Source organism: Fundulus heteroclitus, chromosome 4 (genome assembly GCF_011125445.2).
Source record: "Fundulus heteroclitus isolate FHET01 chromosome 4, MU-UCD_Fhet_4.1, whole genome shotgun sequence".
Classification (NCBI taxonomy): Eukaryota; Metazoa; Chordata; class Actinopteri; order Cyprinodontiformes; family Fundulidae; genus Fundulus; species Fundulus heteroclitus.
Window position 1 is genome coordinate 13,982,592 of NC_046364.1, and position 17,076 is coordinate 13,999,667.

Consider the following 17,076-nt stretch of genomic DNA (forward strand, 5'->3'; position numbering starts at 1 on the left):
ACGCACAGAGAAACAAACAGTTGCTAGTGATAGCTGCATCCCAGGCTCAGAGAGAGAGGACCTTTTGGTTTCACGCACCTGCCAAAGACAGATGTTAGGAAGGAAATCAGAGAGAAAGCTCAGAGTGGAGAGGAACGCCGCGCTGTCGTACCTCGGCTAGCTCTCGCTGCACGGTAAACTGACTGGAGAGCAAACAGCTGCACACGACAACACACACCGATGATGAAAGCAACAATAGCATACAGGCACCTGACATGCATACACATCGGGGGGGGGGGGGGGGGGGAATCTTCCACTTTATGTCTCACGGGCTCCACTTTTTTTGTTTTTTTTGTCGTGTTTTTCGCACCGTTGTGCTGATGGGTGCCCACATCATATCCTTTGGAGCCAAGGGTGTTTAAGTACCATGTTTTTTTATTTTTTGTCTTTTTTTTTGGGGGGGGGGGGGCTTAATCCTCGAACGAGCGACAAACAAGTCACAACAAAGCTGAAAGCAATGTGGGTGGGTTTGTTTTTTTTTTTTGTTTGTTTGTTTTACAGACAAAGCTTCTTCTATTTTTCCACTGCTGACTTTGTGAATTTCACGACTTCTTCATTTGAATATAGCACCACCGGGGGTTTTTAGGAATCAAGACTCTCACGAAGCATTCCCCCTGAAGTGAATGTTTCTGCACAGCGATACGTGCTCGGAAGAAGACGAGGAAAAAAAAAAAAAAAAAAACTATTTGGGGAAACTGCGACCTCCGCTATTATCATTTAAACACCGATATGACACCATCCTACATCCTGTCAGTCAGTGTGGCACACTTCCTGGTTCCAGAAACCACGTCTCAAAGAAGAAGAAGAAACTAGCACAAGAGCGCCGCTTTTGTCTAAGCTGGAAGCCGTGTCTGTGAGCGTCGTGTGTCACTGCTGTGTTTTTTTTTTTTTTTTTATCTTTTAAGCTGTTGTCACCCAGCTGGCTCAGAGAGGCAAAGTGGCCCGTGGTGTGGGTGCATATGGGTTGCTGTGCGTGTCACCAACAGACACCCTTCACGGTTTGTGGCCCAGAAACGGGATAAAACAGTGAGTTAACCAGCAGCGCGCTGACATTATCTCTCTCTCGCTGTCCTGGAATGCCAGCCCGCTGTGAAACTCCAAATATGTGCCGTCCTGTCACACCACATAACGCTCCTCTGTGTGGTTCTGAGCTTGTGTGTGTATGTGCTCAGAGAGGGGGAGAAAAAAAAGAAAAAAAAAAGAACAGGAAAGAAAAGAAAAGAAGAAGAAAAAAAGAAGCAAGTGTGGGCGATTTGCCTTTCCTTTCCTGTGTAGAAAAGGCCAAGTGTGAACGTCTGTATCTAAATGCTTGATCTTAAAATACAAGAAGACCACGCAGCTAACAAGTGCTATGAAATTAGGATTGCAAAGCGACTCGGATCCAAAGCAAACAACAAATATGAGTGAAATCTGCGAGAACAAACGGGACAAAGCGTTTGCCAAGAGTGTCAACAGATTCCCTCTTTATCTTTAATCCAAGGAAGTCTGCTCCCGCTCGTGTTTACAATCACTGGGCAAAATAGAGCCCAACTCGTGCCCTTGTGATGCCAAAGACTCTAACATCCGTGACTGTGGAGGTCACGCAGCCCGTCCAGGCTGAGCATTAAGGGTTAAGGGGATGAAGCCGAGTGTGAAATGTGAGAAGACAAGCCAGCATGGTTTCTCAGGCAACAAATAGGAAGGCGACAAACATATCTGTGCGCCTGCGAGGAACGGTAGGTATGTTAGGAAGAAAGACTGTCGCGTCATCCGTTTTGCTCGCAAGACGAATAATAAAAAAAAAAAAGAGTTAGGCTGGCTTTTTGAACTGGCTGAGTTTAGACATGTTAATCAGTAATAGCTTGTTGTACTTCAGACGGGCGGGGGGGGAGAGCGAGCACATGGGCGTGCGCGTATATGCGCGTGTTTCTGGCAAGTCCGACGCCACTTGGATTTGAGCTGGTTGAAGCAACAGAAAGCTCCAGACCAAGAGATAATCCATCTGGACTGTTTCCTTGCAAAACATATGGAAAAAGGCAGAAGGTTTTTTTTTTTTTCCTTCCTTTTTCCGCCCACTATAGCTATTAATATCTCACAGTCAACATTTGCTCATGTCCCACTAAGGACTGGAATTCCAGCTGAAACGCCGTCATCTTAGAGGATTACAAAGGGGCGGTCAGGGCGTCCTCGTGCACTCGGCCTATGCATTCACTATGTGCAACGATGTGTCCCGTAAACACAAACCGATGGACGCCGTCCAACATATTTGGGCGACCCGGAAGAATGTAATCTCAGCCTTCAGACAACAAAACGACTTGTTCTGCTCAAGTCATTTAAACAAAGATAGCCTCTCTTCGCCGCTTTGAAAATAATTCTCTCCGCTATCAACGGGGACCTCAGAATAATCACACAACTACCTGACAGCAATTGTCCACAGCTCCGCCGAAAACCTCAGTTAAAATGACAGCTCTGTAAATTGTTTTAATTATAGCCGACACAGATAACAGCCTGTGGAAACATCGCCCGTTTCTTCAAGTCCTTCCGCAAGAAATCAGACGGTACAGTATTCCCTGGAAAAAAATTGCAGTTGTTGTGGCGCGGGCGTGTATAGGGGAGCGAGCGTGTGCGCGCGTGTGAATACAATATTCATTTTGCTGCAGGAGGACAATCTATGCATAACAATGAGCGGCGCTAATGAAATCAGCCATCAACCTGCGATACATACATATTAAAGCAGGACCTCAGAGTGTCATTCGCTTAGTGCATCATTTGTTCCCACTCCTTTTTTTCTCTCTGCCACCTGACCTTTAGAGTACCCCCCCCCCGCCGCCACACTTCTACACACTAAAAATAGGACGTGTACCTGCAGTAATGTGGCATTATGCATACATGCATGCGCACGCGTCATCATACAGACATGACATTAAATTTTCCCTGCGCTGATTTGTGCACTAAGTAGAGGGAAAACACGCTCTGTGGAGATTTATACACCGATGACTGATGGTCGGACGGTCAAACTTTTTGGGAGATCTCGCAGACGCCTTTTGGCCGGATGATGTCAGCATTACAAATGTTAACGGCTGTCAGAGCCGTACCTGCGCTATAATGTCACATCATCCTCATCTGCCGGGGAATTCGCGCTCCTCCCTTCTCTCTAAGCACACTTCACGGCTTTGGTCTTTCTCTCCCTCCCTCCCTCCCCTAACCCCCACCCCCCCACACACGCTGGCAGGGAAATGGATCCCTCCACCTGACAGTGGCCATTTTGAGCCTTCTCTGCTCTCCTCTCTCTGCTCCTGCTTCCTGGTAAACAATGGGAGAGGGATAATTGATCAAACAGCCAGGGAACCCTCCAAGCAGGGGAAGGTCACCGCCCGCTGGTCCAGCTCACCGAGGAGCAAGGGAGAGGGGGGGAGAGGGAGGGTAGATGTGTAGATGTACGCTTGTCAACACCAGTAGGTGAAATTTTGCCCGTGTGGATTTAACTATGCACATGTGGGGGTTTAAGAACGAGTTGCTTCTATGAATTTAAGCTTGAGTGACCTTCTGTGTAAAAGAGACCATTTGAAACGTACATATATTGATGCTGGTCTCGTTATCTATGTGTGGATATATATAGATGCTAATTTACATACGTATAGATTGTGTGTGTGTGTGTGTGTGTACTTATGTGTGTTGGTGGTGGTGGTGGTGGGGGGGTGTCTCCGACGCTCTTGAGCTGCCATTTCTCTTCCCTGACAAAGACTCCATCTGCCACAGAGCCATTTGCTGCCTCCCGAGTCGACAGAGCGTTCTGCACGCCGTGTTCACCTTGATGTCACCTCTACACAGCTCATGCCTTGCTGACGCTACACACACACGCGCGCACACAAACTTAAAACACACGCAACACTCTAACTCCCCTTACGTACACACACAAACGGAGACACACACACAGACACGGACACGCAGATGCGTATGCTCATTCTCACCCGCTCCCAAACAAACACACACTTTCAGCTTTTCTTTTTTTTTTGTCCCACAAACTCACACACACACACATAGTGATGTTGCACTCTGACGCTCAAACACAAACACACATATTGAGTGTGTCTAGGCAGCGGCCCTCCCTTCCCTCTGCATGGCTGATATCACTGTGCAACCATCAGCGCTGTGCATTGTGGGAGTGTCTGTTGGGGCAGAGAGACGCGACAGGGGCTGAGGGATTCACACGCCTCTGAAAGACAGCCAGAGGGAGAGAGAGAGAGAGACGCAGGATGGGGGGGGGGAGGCAGAGAGAGAGAGGGAGAGATATGGAAGGGGGGGGCGCCGGTAACTGGAAATGAGAGATGGCATTTTAAAGAGGAAGCTGAATTTCACCTGCAATTACCGTAGCTCCGGGGCACAAGGCTCGGTTAAGAGACATTTCATTCCAAAGCCACGCCGTATAGCTGCCGCACCGAGGCCTGAGAGGCGCATAAAGAAGGAGGGAGAGGGGGAGAGAGAAAAATAGAGTGGTGCAAAACTCTCCCCTGCCCAAGATGGCCCTCAGCAGATGCAGTGATGAAAGAGAGGAGGCAGCCGGGGATGTAACTGGTAAATGAAACTTAGCAGGAATAGGTATCGAGGAAATGAAAGGGACAAGAAAGGAAGGGAAAGAAAAGGAAGACAGATTAAGAGACAGAGGAGAGAGAGAGGGGGGGGGGGGGAACAAAAAACGGGGTATCTCATTCACCAGGCCCCAATCCAGCCATCTGCACAGCAGACCCAGACAGCTGAAACGGGCCTCAGAGAGCACGCAACATGCACGCAAACACACTGAACAAAGAGCAAATCATATCCAATACACACAGATACCCACACTCTCACAGTACAGTTCATGGAAAGCTGGATGTGTTTAATGATTAATATCATTCTTGGTATCCGTTTTTCCTGTTTTGATGAACCTTCCCTCTCGCGGTTCTTTTCCTTCTCTCTCTCTCTCTCTCTCTCTCTCTCTCTCTCTCTCTCTCTCGCTCATCGAATCAAGGCGTAATAGTTTCCCCGCGGCTTGGTGTCCTGGCTAGTTTCACCAGACACACTGCTTCGTTTCATAGGACGAGTGTGACTGCACAGAAACCGTAATGAGCTCTCGCTGGGAGCTGGGGGGGGCCTCCTGGCACCGTTAATGGCTCCTCTGGTCTGCAGCTGTATCCAGGTTACAACCCGGCCCGTCCGAGCGGCCCCCGAGACACGCAGGCCCTGCGGGGACCAACTTCTTGGAGCCACAGGCACGTTTTACGGGCAAAAAAACCCGCAATCACGGCGCTGTGATATTTGCTCGGTGTGTGCGGGTACGAAGTAAAGGGGGGGGGAGGAAATAAGACCTAGAGAGGGAGGGAAAGGGGACAGGAAGCTGTAGAGGATGTCAAGACACAAACAACGGTCTGTGCCAGAAAGAGAGGCAACAGTTGGAGAGATGTGGTTTGGCCATAAAGGTAGCAGATTGACCCAATAAACCTGGAGGCGTTCATGGGGCAACAGCTGGCATGTTGTGTGTGTGAGAGACTGAGAGGGAGAAAATGTTCGAGCTTGGTCTGCTAAATAATCTCCATAAATAACCACAATAATAAGAGCAACATGAGCAACAGTCACACTGTATGCCGACATGGTGAATGTTTCTCACATCTTATCTACCAATCATCATCATTCCCAGTCGTTTAACAACATTAATTCTCGGTCAGACGTTTTATCGATTGAACTTGACCGAATTGTGTTGCGATTGCATTGAACTTAGCGTCCAACCACACAGAAACCGGACTTTACTGTTGAATAATGAATTGGGTTGATGTGAAAAGACTTTGGACAGCACTGGACTCTATAAATGGCGCTTAAACAACAGCGTGGCACATAAATTATAAATAAACTACGATTGATTTGTTACTTTTGCGCTGAAGTCGCGACTCTTGGAAATCTTCTCAACCTTAAAATTATGCTTTTGTTTTAGTTAACAGTTATTCAGCAAAACTTCGCTAACACTGATGTACGCGCAATGGTAAGACGGGGAAAGTTGTGCGTATCAGTGAAAATCTAATCAAGCGCTTACAACATCCAAAAAGCAACAGAACACATGAAGGCTTTGAGGAAATGTGTTGTGAACAGAAACCTGGAAACTGGAAGCTGTTTCCTAACTTCAGGAATGTAGAGCGATAGGATATGAACAGGATCCCTTAGTTTTGAGAAGCGCCTTGAGATAACATTTGCATTGAATTGGCGCCGTATAAAAAAACACAGGCTGAATTAACATTAGTGATGTACCAATTAGTAAGAAGTTTTTTCTTGATTGATTGGTTAAATCCATTTGTTCTTTTCCTAAACATTGAAGACAGGTAAACTGAGAACTCGTTTGTTACTGTCCTTCGTTTTCGGTTTAGATAAAATAATCAACTAAATAAAATAAAGAATTAATCGGATCATGGACAAGTTAAGGTTTTTCATGCATACCTTTAATCTTGTTTCATTTTCTTTTGGAGTCCAAACTACACCTGTCAAGGAATTTGCTGCAATATATTTCTTTGATTGTGACTGTTTCAGGTCATTCTGCCATGTCAGCCTTTCCTACTTTAAGGGTTTTGACCACTGTGTACTCTACCGTTTCGGGTATGAAACTGGGCTGTCCATAGATACACAAATAATGTCTAGGGATCAAGGTCATGGAGTTATTTTGGTTCAGTGAGGGGTGCTAATATGTCATTTGACTCAGTAATTGGTCCAAACGGGAATCACAACCACAATCAGTTGAGTTATTGTGTAATACAAAGTTTTCTGAAAAATAATATACAATTGAATTATACATGAAATATCTCTATTATTCATGAAAATGCTTTCTTGCAAACAAAAATAAGCCAATAAAGAATGGTTTAAGCACATAAGTGGTCTGTTTACAAGCACAAAATGGTAGTGTTTAGATTCTAAATGGCATATATATTTGCAAAGGAGCAAAAAGGTCCCAAAGCCCACATTTAGTTGTACAAATGTGGGCCTGGATTTCAAGGTTAAGCCAAACTTTGTCACTGGTCAGTAAAGGTCTGAGTGACCAATCTTGAATTCATATCTGGAAAAAGTAAAAAATGTTACAGTTAAAAACTTTTTGCGAGTGACACAGCAACAGATGTGAAGCTGATAGATGGCCCAGTAAATAAACAACAACAAGAAGAACACAGTTTCCTTCCTCTGGGTAATACTGCTGTGACCTGCAGCCTGTTACTAACACTGGATAACCCTTTGTTTTTAACAAACAGACATCGGGGCTGAGTCTGAGCATCTCAAATTGCAAACCGCATCTGTGCACGGCTCAAAGGTTTGTGCAGTATCAGGTTTGGAGGGCTTCTCCTAATGTTTCATAAATTCCTGCTATACAATTATGTTGTAGTACAATGCCCAGACCCAAACACTGTATGTCCAACATCTCACCTTTGATACAGCAAACACATTAGAGCACAAACAAGCACACACAAGCACACACCACTCCTGCTGTTGCCCTCCATGAGAAAGCTCACAGCTTGGGTTCTTTAGCTGCTGTTTTGTCTGGACTCCATTCAAAATGGCCCCCCTCATGACCACACGCATTATGGTGTGGGCAGGCAGCCCCTTAGTGCACCGAGGATCCCTGGGTGCGAGCAGTGATTCATGGCACAAGGGTCTGTGAAAGGAGCAGCCTCACCCCGCGCTGCATGAGGACAAGGAGAGCAGAGGCCGTTTGGCGGCGGGGGTGAATCAAAAGTCCGCCTGCAGACAGAGCCGAAGCCCGTGGAGACGGCTGCGGGCTGAGGGAGGCAGGAGCCGAGGCAAGTGAACATGAGTGGGAGTGAAAGCGACACAACGATGGAGACGGGTAAAGCCCCCCCCCAAAAAAAAAAAAAAAATCTGAATCTGCACGTCTCCCTATCCCGAGGACAACCCTCGGAGTGGCTTTTTTTAACAATCTTCGCTCCGAGGCAAGTACAAAGTACTAAATGTTTAGGCGTTATCTCGAACGCTTCCCTGATCTAACAGAGCGCCGGTTTAAAGGGCACAGGGAGAAAGGAGCACAGCGAGAAACAAAGAGGGCTCGCGAACAAGCGCTGAAAAATGATAGTAGTTGCTGGGATTGATGAAACATTATTCAGGTTTTGTGACAGGCAGCGAGACACAAATTCTTTCCCCTCAGGCTACAAGGTGTAATTTCCCCTTCCACTGTCACAAGAAGCATGTAAAAAATTATCCATACCTCAACGACTGACTGCATGCACGTAATTCCAATTTACACATCTATCTATCTATCTATCTATCTATCTATCTATCTATCTATCTATCTATCTATCTATCTATCTATCTATCTATCTATCTATCTATCTATCTATCTATCTATCTATCTATCTATCTATCTATCTGTCTGTCTGAATAGAAGCAGGCGTCTTCCTCTGTTGTACTACACGGTAGGATGCGGATGGAAACGCTGGCCCCACAGGAGACACACACACACACACACACACACACACACACACACACACAAGAGTCGGACTGCTGTGGGGCTGACGCAAGACTATCTCTGTCTCACGTGTCTCTCCCCTACGGCCGCCCGCTGCTCCTGACCTTCGAGATGTTTTTCTCTCTCCTTCTCCCTCTCCCTTTATTCCTCTCTGTTTCACACTCACACCCTCACTCACTTAGACACACACACACACACACACACACACACTCCTCCCTTCTTTGCACACCTCCCTGCCACTCAGTGTTTTGCCATTAAACAGCGCTGCGTTTTCCAGCTCGGATCAAGCAGATGGGCCTGCGTTGAGCGTTGCGGCGCCCTTTTTCCTTAAACGCGCAGACACGCACCGACACACCGACGGCGCACGTTCGCATGATGTTGTTTTTTTCTCTTTTGCTTTTCCTTCCTTTCCCCTGGAACCTGAAGACTCATCCCGGCCCTGTGGATGGATGCTTCATGTGGGTACCGTGTAGCTCTGTTGTGTAACGCCTTGCTGAGGTAGCTGAAAAGCACCCCCCCCCCCCTTGAGACATGCTCCGCAAAGCAAGAACGCCAAACAGCAGAGAGGGGGAGAAAAGGAGAGCGTCGTTTTCATCCTAGCATGGTGAAGACCGGGAGTTCATCCCTCCGGGTTAAAGAGCACCGGCGTGAAACCGCTCACATAAAGTTCAACGGGTTCATAACACACGAAATTACGCACACATGTCATGTAGGAATGTTTTATATCTCCGTGCCATTAAACACACTTCTTTTTTTTGTCTGTTTTCTCTCCGCTCTCTTTCAACATTTGCATATTCCTTTGGGTGTTTGAGTGGAGCAGCTTCGTCGTTTTTTTTTTCCCCTTCCCTTGTCTTCCAAGCAACAAATGTCAGCTAATTACACCATAGCTGTTTGGATGAGCTCCATCTTTCCCTGTGCTCTGCTGTGCTTGTTCTCCACGGGGCTGCAGGAAGAGTCAGGCAGCCAAGGCAGCGGTTAGGAACAGCCAGCTGTGGGGGTTGAGCTACGAGGATAACCCCCCCCCCCCTCCAACCCCCCCCCATCAAAATTGATTCCCCAGGAGAGGATTCGTCAATACTTATCACAAACGATACAACCTACCCGCACCAGCCTGCGCCGGGGAGAGGGGGTGTAATGTATCATTCATCGTGAGAGATGAAGCGGTAACGTTAGACCTGATAGAATCAGGTCTGGCAACACACTGGGCTAAAAAAAAAAAAAAAAAAAAGAGAGAGACAGTCACATGCGAAACAAGTATTTCCCTGAGCTCCGCATTCAATGAAAACCTTCTTATAAAAGATCCTATTTGATCTGATGACACACTCAGCGGCACGGGGGCCTTCTTGGGAGACGGGAGAGAAAAAGTGCAAGTCATTGTCTGTGTGTGTGTGGAGCTAAAAACCTAAAAAAAAAAAAAAAAAAAACTCTGCCACCTTGATGAGCGTGCATGTGTGTGTTTGTGTGTGCTGAAGCCTTGAGGATGCAGCCGCACCCCTGAGTACAGCTCGCGCTCGCAAACAGAGAGTGAGACAAACGGAGAAGAAAAGGACGCTTCGGAGAAAGGAGAGAATTAAAGCCGCACATCGCAGTCCACATAAACAGCGCGCCTGTCAGGCTCAGTTAACAGCCATTTAGATTCTGTGTTGGGCGCGAACAGATAGCAAACTCAAAGAATGTTTATTAGGCTTCTACGTTTCATACAAATATTCTGATTAGAATGGAGGAAATCTAATTAATTGCCTGATTCACTGAATGAACCCCCGAATTTGTAATGTAATCATAACAACTGCTTTTCAAGGGGGCTCTTGTTCAATTTAATTGGGGAAGAAGGAGAAGAAGAAGAAAAAAAAAAAAACATCCTCTTTCACTGAATGAATAAAAATCAAATTAGGCCTGAAACTGGAGGAGTCTGCAAGTTTGTTTTGACGTGCCACGGGAAAAAAAAACAGTAAAAGCAGAAGTGTGTGACAATATGTATTTGAAAAAGTCACGCATCGACTCTCTTGCAACACACAGACATGCATGCGAGCGGCAGGGCAAAGAGAGAGAGAGAGGGGGAAACAACAGCGTGTACTCACTGTTAGAGATGTCTTCAGCTCTTTGACATAACTGCTGTACCACCTGGAGAAGAGGCAGAAACAAATGCTCACTTAAGCTCGGGTTCAATCTACAACCTGAGTCAGAGGTATGAGGTGCCTACAACATGCCCGGGTCTGATATGGCGGCAGAGCGCTTTCATTACGCTGACATGAAAAAAACAAAAAAAAAAACAAACAGGGTGAACCTCCTGAAACTAACCTGTATCAATTTTGCAGTTACACATCTTTGTATTTGCGGTTTTCAGGCACATCAAGCCAAAAATACAGTGATGTTCAAAAAAAAAAAAAAAAACACACACACTTGTGCAGCTGTGGCTACACTCAAACACTCTTGCACACTCAGAAACACACTCACACTCACCCAAAAAAAAAAAAAAAAAAAAAAAAAAAGTCTCTCTGTCTCCCTGAGCCCTTTTCTTGCAAAACCTGTTTGCTAGAAATGGATCCAGACATCGGAGCTGTGAGCGTGAGGATATTTTCCCTAAACACAAGACAGTTCTTGCAGAGAACCAAGCCTTACCGGCGTTCTCACGCCCGTCTTTCATGCATTGTCTACGAGGCTCTGCTGCGCGCTCGGAGCCTGAGCCTAATCTACGCAGCTCACCATAACAGACACCACCCTGCTTTGTATACACGGCGGTCAAAATGCACACAAAGATTTTTTTTTTAACTTTCATTTGCACCACTGTGGCCTAATTTGTACTGTACCAAGTGAGCGAGAAAGGTTGGGGACGGTGTTAAAGTGGGACGACTCCAAAAGCCAGGTTCTCCTCCTCAAAGTCGGAGGTGGAGGTGGAGGTGGAGGTGGAGGGGGGGGGGAATCAAAGAAGCAAGGCAAACGTTTCCATCCAGACGACACCAACACAAGAGCGGCGTTGTAGCGTGTGTGGGCAGCTATCTAACAAGGTTCTGTTGTCTGTAAACACATCCATCTGGTCAGCGGCGACAAAGTCCAGCCTTTTGCGAACGCCGCATTGGCACGACCGGGCATAGACATCCAAACTGCTGAAAAGTCAACGTTTATGTTCTCACCAAGTTTTTTTTTTTTTGTTTTTTTTCCCCCCCTCCTTCTTCCTCCTCCTCCTCTCTGCCTCTTTCATGTCACTGGAGCTAGCTCTTAAACAGCTCTAAATGATCCTGTCTGTTCAGACGGCCCGCGGCCACGCCGACGTCTGTGGCTGGGAATCCAACGCGCGTCGGGTTCATCGCGGCTCGCCTCGTCATCAGACGGGGGGGTTCTGGCTGTATTGATAGGGCCTAAACTGATCAGGCTAGCTGTAATGGCTCCCTACATTATCTAGACACACACACACACACACACACACACACACGGCAAGGCTGCAGGCACACACAAACACTTTGATAGCTCATCGGCGTGATAATGACAACAGAGAGCCAGGTAGGCTGAATTCATCTTCAGCTTTTTCATAAAGGCCTATTAGCTGATGATTAAAGGATCCTCTGCTCATAGGACTTCAGCGCCGAAATGTGATTTGCCAGCCATGAGGCAGGTGAATTACACTGGATCAGAAAGCCAACGCTGTCTGCCATCATTTGCCTGACTGAGAATCAGCCTGTTAGTCTATTAACCTCATTTTACTGTTAGATCTTAGCGGGTTTTTTTACATCAATGGCACGTGGATTTGAACAAAAAAAAAAAAAAAAAAAAAAAAGAACAAGCTTTTGCCTTCAACCCCGATTGAGTAAAAAAACGTCTGCATGAATCATGCCGGTGGTATTTAGGCTGCAACTGACAACTATTTCACAATCAGGGAGTGATTCACAGTTATTTTAGCATCACTTCAATATTTAGCTTGGTTTAATCCAAAACACCAATCCAAAAGTTGAAATGAAAAGAATCGTTTGATCGAAGCATGATGTAAGAAAGCTTGGGGAGCCATTACATAATGCAGTAACAGGAACACTATTCAACTGGAACCAGAATAGCAGGCGGAAAAACAGCAGTTTTGACTTATTAGAAAGGCAAAGAGAAGTCACGTCTTGGAAGTTATTTTATGATTCATGTTAAGATGCCCGGGCTGGTCAGCTCTTTGAATTTATCTTTCAAGGTCGATCTTAGCATTTAAAAAAATCACCAAAACAACATGAGAGTCCTAAACGAAAAGATGTTTTACATCGTCATTATTTAGGTCCGTTGTGCTTTGTTATTTTTCTAATGTCTCCCAGTTGATGCCTGATTCCGCCCTCGGAGGTGTCTGCACCACTCAGCAACACAACTAATCTGTGCCACTGCCTGAAATTAAAATGCAAAGAGATCAATTAGCAGCAAACAGAGGAGGTGACAATTTATTCAGACGATAGATTTAGCCAAAGTTTAAAGGAATGGATAGGATCTGTCAACGGCTGCACCACGATGTGAGCAACTTTTTTTTGGTCAAGATAACTTAGTCTTGTTTCAAATTAGTCGAGTTCTGAACTGTATAATTTTATTAAATATTTATTACTTTTTTTATATTTGAACACAGATTCAAGCTGGGCTGGGTACCATGACCTAAAATTGATATCACAGTATGGTTTATATACATTTATAAGTTCCTACTTCATCTCTGAAATATATCTAACCTTTCAATGAACCTAGAAATGCCGTGTCGGACAAACTTTTCTTCCTCCAGCAGGACAAAAGCAACACACTTTGTGGCTGTTTTTCCAAATAATCCAACAGTAGAAGTCATTTTTAACAAGTTCGGTTTCAAAACAAAGCTGCAGGTTGGCTGCCTGTTTTAAAAAAAGTACATTAGACAGGCAAATATAGCTGCACAAAGATGTCATGACCCATGGTGTGAGACCAATCCCTCCGACCAGTGATCCTAAACAGTGACAGGATCACAGAACTATTTGCAAACACACACACACACACACACACAGACCTGGATAAAAACAGTAGCCTGTTAGGTTTAAAACGAAGACAGTGACCAGAAACTCCCCAAAAAATGATCTATGTTTACTGTATTGGGCCAATTACAATATCTTTTACACGACAGCAGAACAAAGTTCTGAATAAGAACCCTGCCTAACACAAAGACAACCGAATCCCAACAGCTGACAGGGTAATGTAACACAGACACGAGCCAAGCAGCCACACTGACACACAGAAGGGTTTGTTACAGAAAGAAAGTACCGTGAAATATGAACAGGAACCTATTTAAGTAAGGAAAGTTGCAGAAATCCCAATAAACGCTGATTTACACGGGTGGGCAAATTATCTAGGACCAAATTATTCCCCATTTGATGACGGCAGAGATAACAGAGTTCACCATCCTGCTGTCAGATTAACAGCCAAGCCGTAGCTTGGAAAAGAGCAGCTTTCTGCTGGGGTGGTTGGACCACCGCAGGCTGCATGCAGAACCCCCCTTTAATGGGTACTTGCTGCCGGCATTGCCTTCAGAAATAGACCGAAGAATCTGAGGGAGACACCTGGTTGACACAGTCCTGCCTCAGAAAAGTCTGGGCCTCAGGCTCGTACAGAAAGAGGAGGGGGGGGCAACATTAAGAGTGTGGAGAAAGGGCAACTCGGCGATCATAGGAAGGCTGGATCTCCTGTACGGTCGGTCACCAGCCGAGGGACGCCAAACGTTGAGGCCAACGGTGAGACGAGCCATTCAAACTGTGAGCGCTCTTTAGCTGGGCCGCGGTTGGGGCGGACCGGATAAGCCGAGAAGATTTTTCAACTCGTCTGCACGGATCGGCCGTGAAGCTGGGCAGGCAGGACGGTATCGCACATTACACCCGCAAGACAAACTGCACCGTCATCAGCAAAAGTGAGATTATTCACTGACCGGCTAGCATCAAAGGGTACGCCCCTTCTGCCTTTGAATTCCTCTCAAATTATTTTCATTACACTATAGCATCATTTTTATTAACACAACCCCTGCCCCCACCCCACCCCACCCGGCACGACTCTGCCCGAATAATACTTGCTTTTTACACTTCAGACACGTTGGCACGTGGGCAGTGTGCAACCGAACTGTGCTAACGTTTGCCCGGATTGTCTTGTTTGGGTTTCCTAATCTACCACCACTGCTTCCTCACATGAACAGATGTTGACTTTAGTTTTTCAGATACGTACAGCAGCTCGCTGACATCTGCGCAGTGGTAAACACACGGGTCATACGTCTGTATCAACCACAGAGAGGGGGGGGGGAGGGAGGGAAGGGAAGGAGGGAGAGAGAAAGAAAGAAAGAAAGAAAGAAAGAAAGAAAGAAAGAAAGAAAGAAAGAAAGAAAGAATTTGTGTGGGCTGTTTGGTAGTGGAGCATGGAGAACAAGTGTACTCTGGAAATATACATATTGAGATTAGCCTAAAATCTATTTCCCTTTAATATTTGATGGCCTGTTAGAGGAGCGACACCGCTGCGGTGTTTGTCTCTGCTGATCTCTGGCACGGCGCTGCCTGTGGGAGGGAGTTTAGGCGAGACTTGGCCGCAGACATTTTCCTGAAGCCCCTCGAACAAAACAGGCAAGTCTTGACAGTCTGTCCGCCACCAAGTCGTCACACAATCAGTCGCAGGAAACCAATCCCTAAATAGCAGTGATTCATCTCTTCATCACACACAATGCCAGTACACAGTGCACAAAGAAGCTCTCTCTACCTCTCTCTCTCTGTCTTACCCTATCTGTCTCAACACCCCCCCCCCCCCACCTCCCTCCCACCCCCATCCAACCCCAGCCCCAGTGTGGTCTCTCATGCTGCTTAAAAATAAGTGCTTCTCCCAGCTTTCTTTGCCCTGTGATTTACTGGCAGTGTCTAACTGCAGGGCAGCATCTTTTATCGTTACATGATCTGGGGCTGAAAGCTGACAAAATGGAATCTCTGTGCGAGTACTTTTGTGTGCGAGTAAGTGTACGTTCGGGGGCAAAAAAAAGAAGGGGAGCGTTAGAGGAGGAATAAAGAACTTGTGTGAGAATCGTTTGTCTGAGTGCAAACCGAATACCCCCCCCCCCCCCCCCCCCCCCCCCCCGGCCTCCCGGTGCCGTGCTGCTTGAATATATGTGTGTGTTTGTCATTCTGCTAAATGGTTTCTTCCTTGACTTGATGGAGCTAGTGCCATCTCAAGGGAACGTGTTACACCACGCGCCGAAGTAAAGCGCTTTGAGACCGGTGAAAAGCTCCGAGCATTAGCGCGATCCATTTGTGAGAGGTGGAAAATATACTAAAAAAAAAAAAAACAGGCCTGATTGTGTGCTTCTTTTCTTTGGTCTGTGTGTACGCGTGTTTCTGAGCTGCCGCGATAACTTTCCTCTTACTGGCGGGGGGAGCCTAAAGCCACATTAAGCAATCCACCTCTATTTCTTACGTCTCTCTGCGAGATGAATCTGGTTTAGATAGCCGACGTGGCCTCGCTTCGTATCTGTTCGTCTCGATGGCCCTATCGGTAGCATCCTGCCTAGCCAGGAGAATCAGGCCGGCGCAGGAGCACGCCACAGGTTCGCCACATCACCTCTCCGGCCTTTGACGGGGCGTCGCAATGACGTGTGAAGGTGGGAGTCGCCTTGACCGGCACAGCTGTCGCGTCTCCTCCCAGCAGCCTCTTGGCTAAGTGGCCTTCCAGGACACTCGGCGCAGAACAGAGCCGACTGGGAAGCAAAGGGCCGAAGCCAGTGGAACATGCCTACCACCCCTGCTGGGCTTTGCATCATGACGTTATTACGCTCTGAGCAATGCCCCCCCCAAGATGGGGTGAGGAGGCGACTCGGAGCTAGCTTGGCATGCGGCGCGTGGAAACTGCTGGCGTTAGATGCGGCGAACAACGTCATGGCGTCTATTGGTACCGGCTCAACCATCAAAGCAACCATTTTTTTTAAAAACTGATGAGCAGAGAGGGGTGGGATGGAGGGGGGTGGAGGATATAGTAGTGCTGTGTGGAGAGCAGATGTGAATCCACTTTGATTTCAGCCCCTGTGTGTGTGGAGCTTCTATTAAATGGATCTGCTGTCTCCTTTATCAAGGGAGTCAATAAAGGGCCAGTCCTGTCAAACCCTCAGGGGCGAGAGTGAATGCACATATGTGTCCGTGTGCGGGAGTGTGCGCGCGCCACTGTGTTATGGGCGGATTTTGAAGTACTCTGACAGGTGAGTGATTGAGTACTTTCATTTCCCTCCAGCGACAACAAGACATCCACACACACACACACACAGAGAGGAGGGTTGCGGAGGGGAGGGGGGGGGGAGAGCTGTTGTTTCTTAAAGGATGCTGCTTCTGCCTGCGTGCTTAAATTAGCTCTAAATGTTTGGATTACACACGGGAGCTCTCGTACAGGATTTAGCAACCGTAGCCTGGAGTCCAGAGAATGTTTCCGTCCACATGAACGCACACAAAGAGGACACGTCCTCGAGCGGATCGCAAACACCGGTCGCACCCAAGACAACACAACTTAAGTTGCTCCCTTAACGATGGGAGAGATGTCGGCGGATTAAAGTGGCACAGAGACGGACAACGCCGTCCGTCGGGTTT

At 46.9% G+C, this 17,076-nt stretch overlaps 1 protein-coding gene across 12 annotated transcripts in view; it reads right to left on the reverse strand.

Moving 5' to 3' along the window:
* baz2ba (bromodomain adjacent to zinc finger domain, 2Ba) overlaps positions 1 to 17,076 on the reverse strand; it is a 78,536-nt gene that overhangs the window by 52,489 nt on the left and 8,971 nt on the right. For 11 of the 12 annotated variants that reach the window (XM_036136093.1, XM_036136094.1, XM_036136091.1 and 8 more), the window contains exon 2: positions 10,585 to 10,627. The exons of the other annotated variant lie outside the window; for it this stretch is intronic. The gene's annotated coding sequence lies outside the window, so the exon portion shown is untranslated. The remainder of the gene's footprint in view (positions 1 to 10,584; positions 10,628 to 17,076) is intronic. 12 annotated transcript variants of the gene reach the window in all.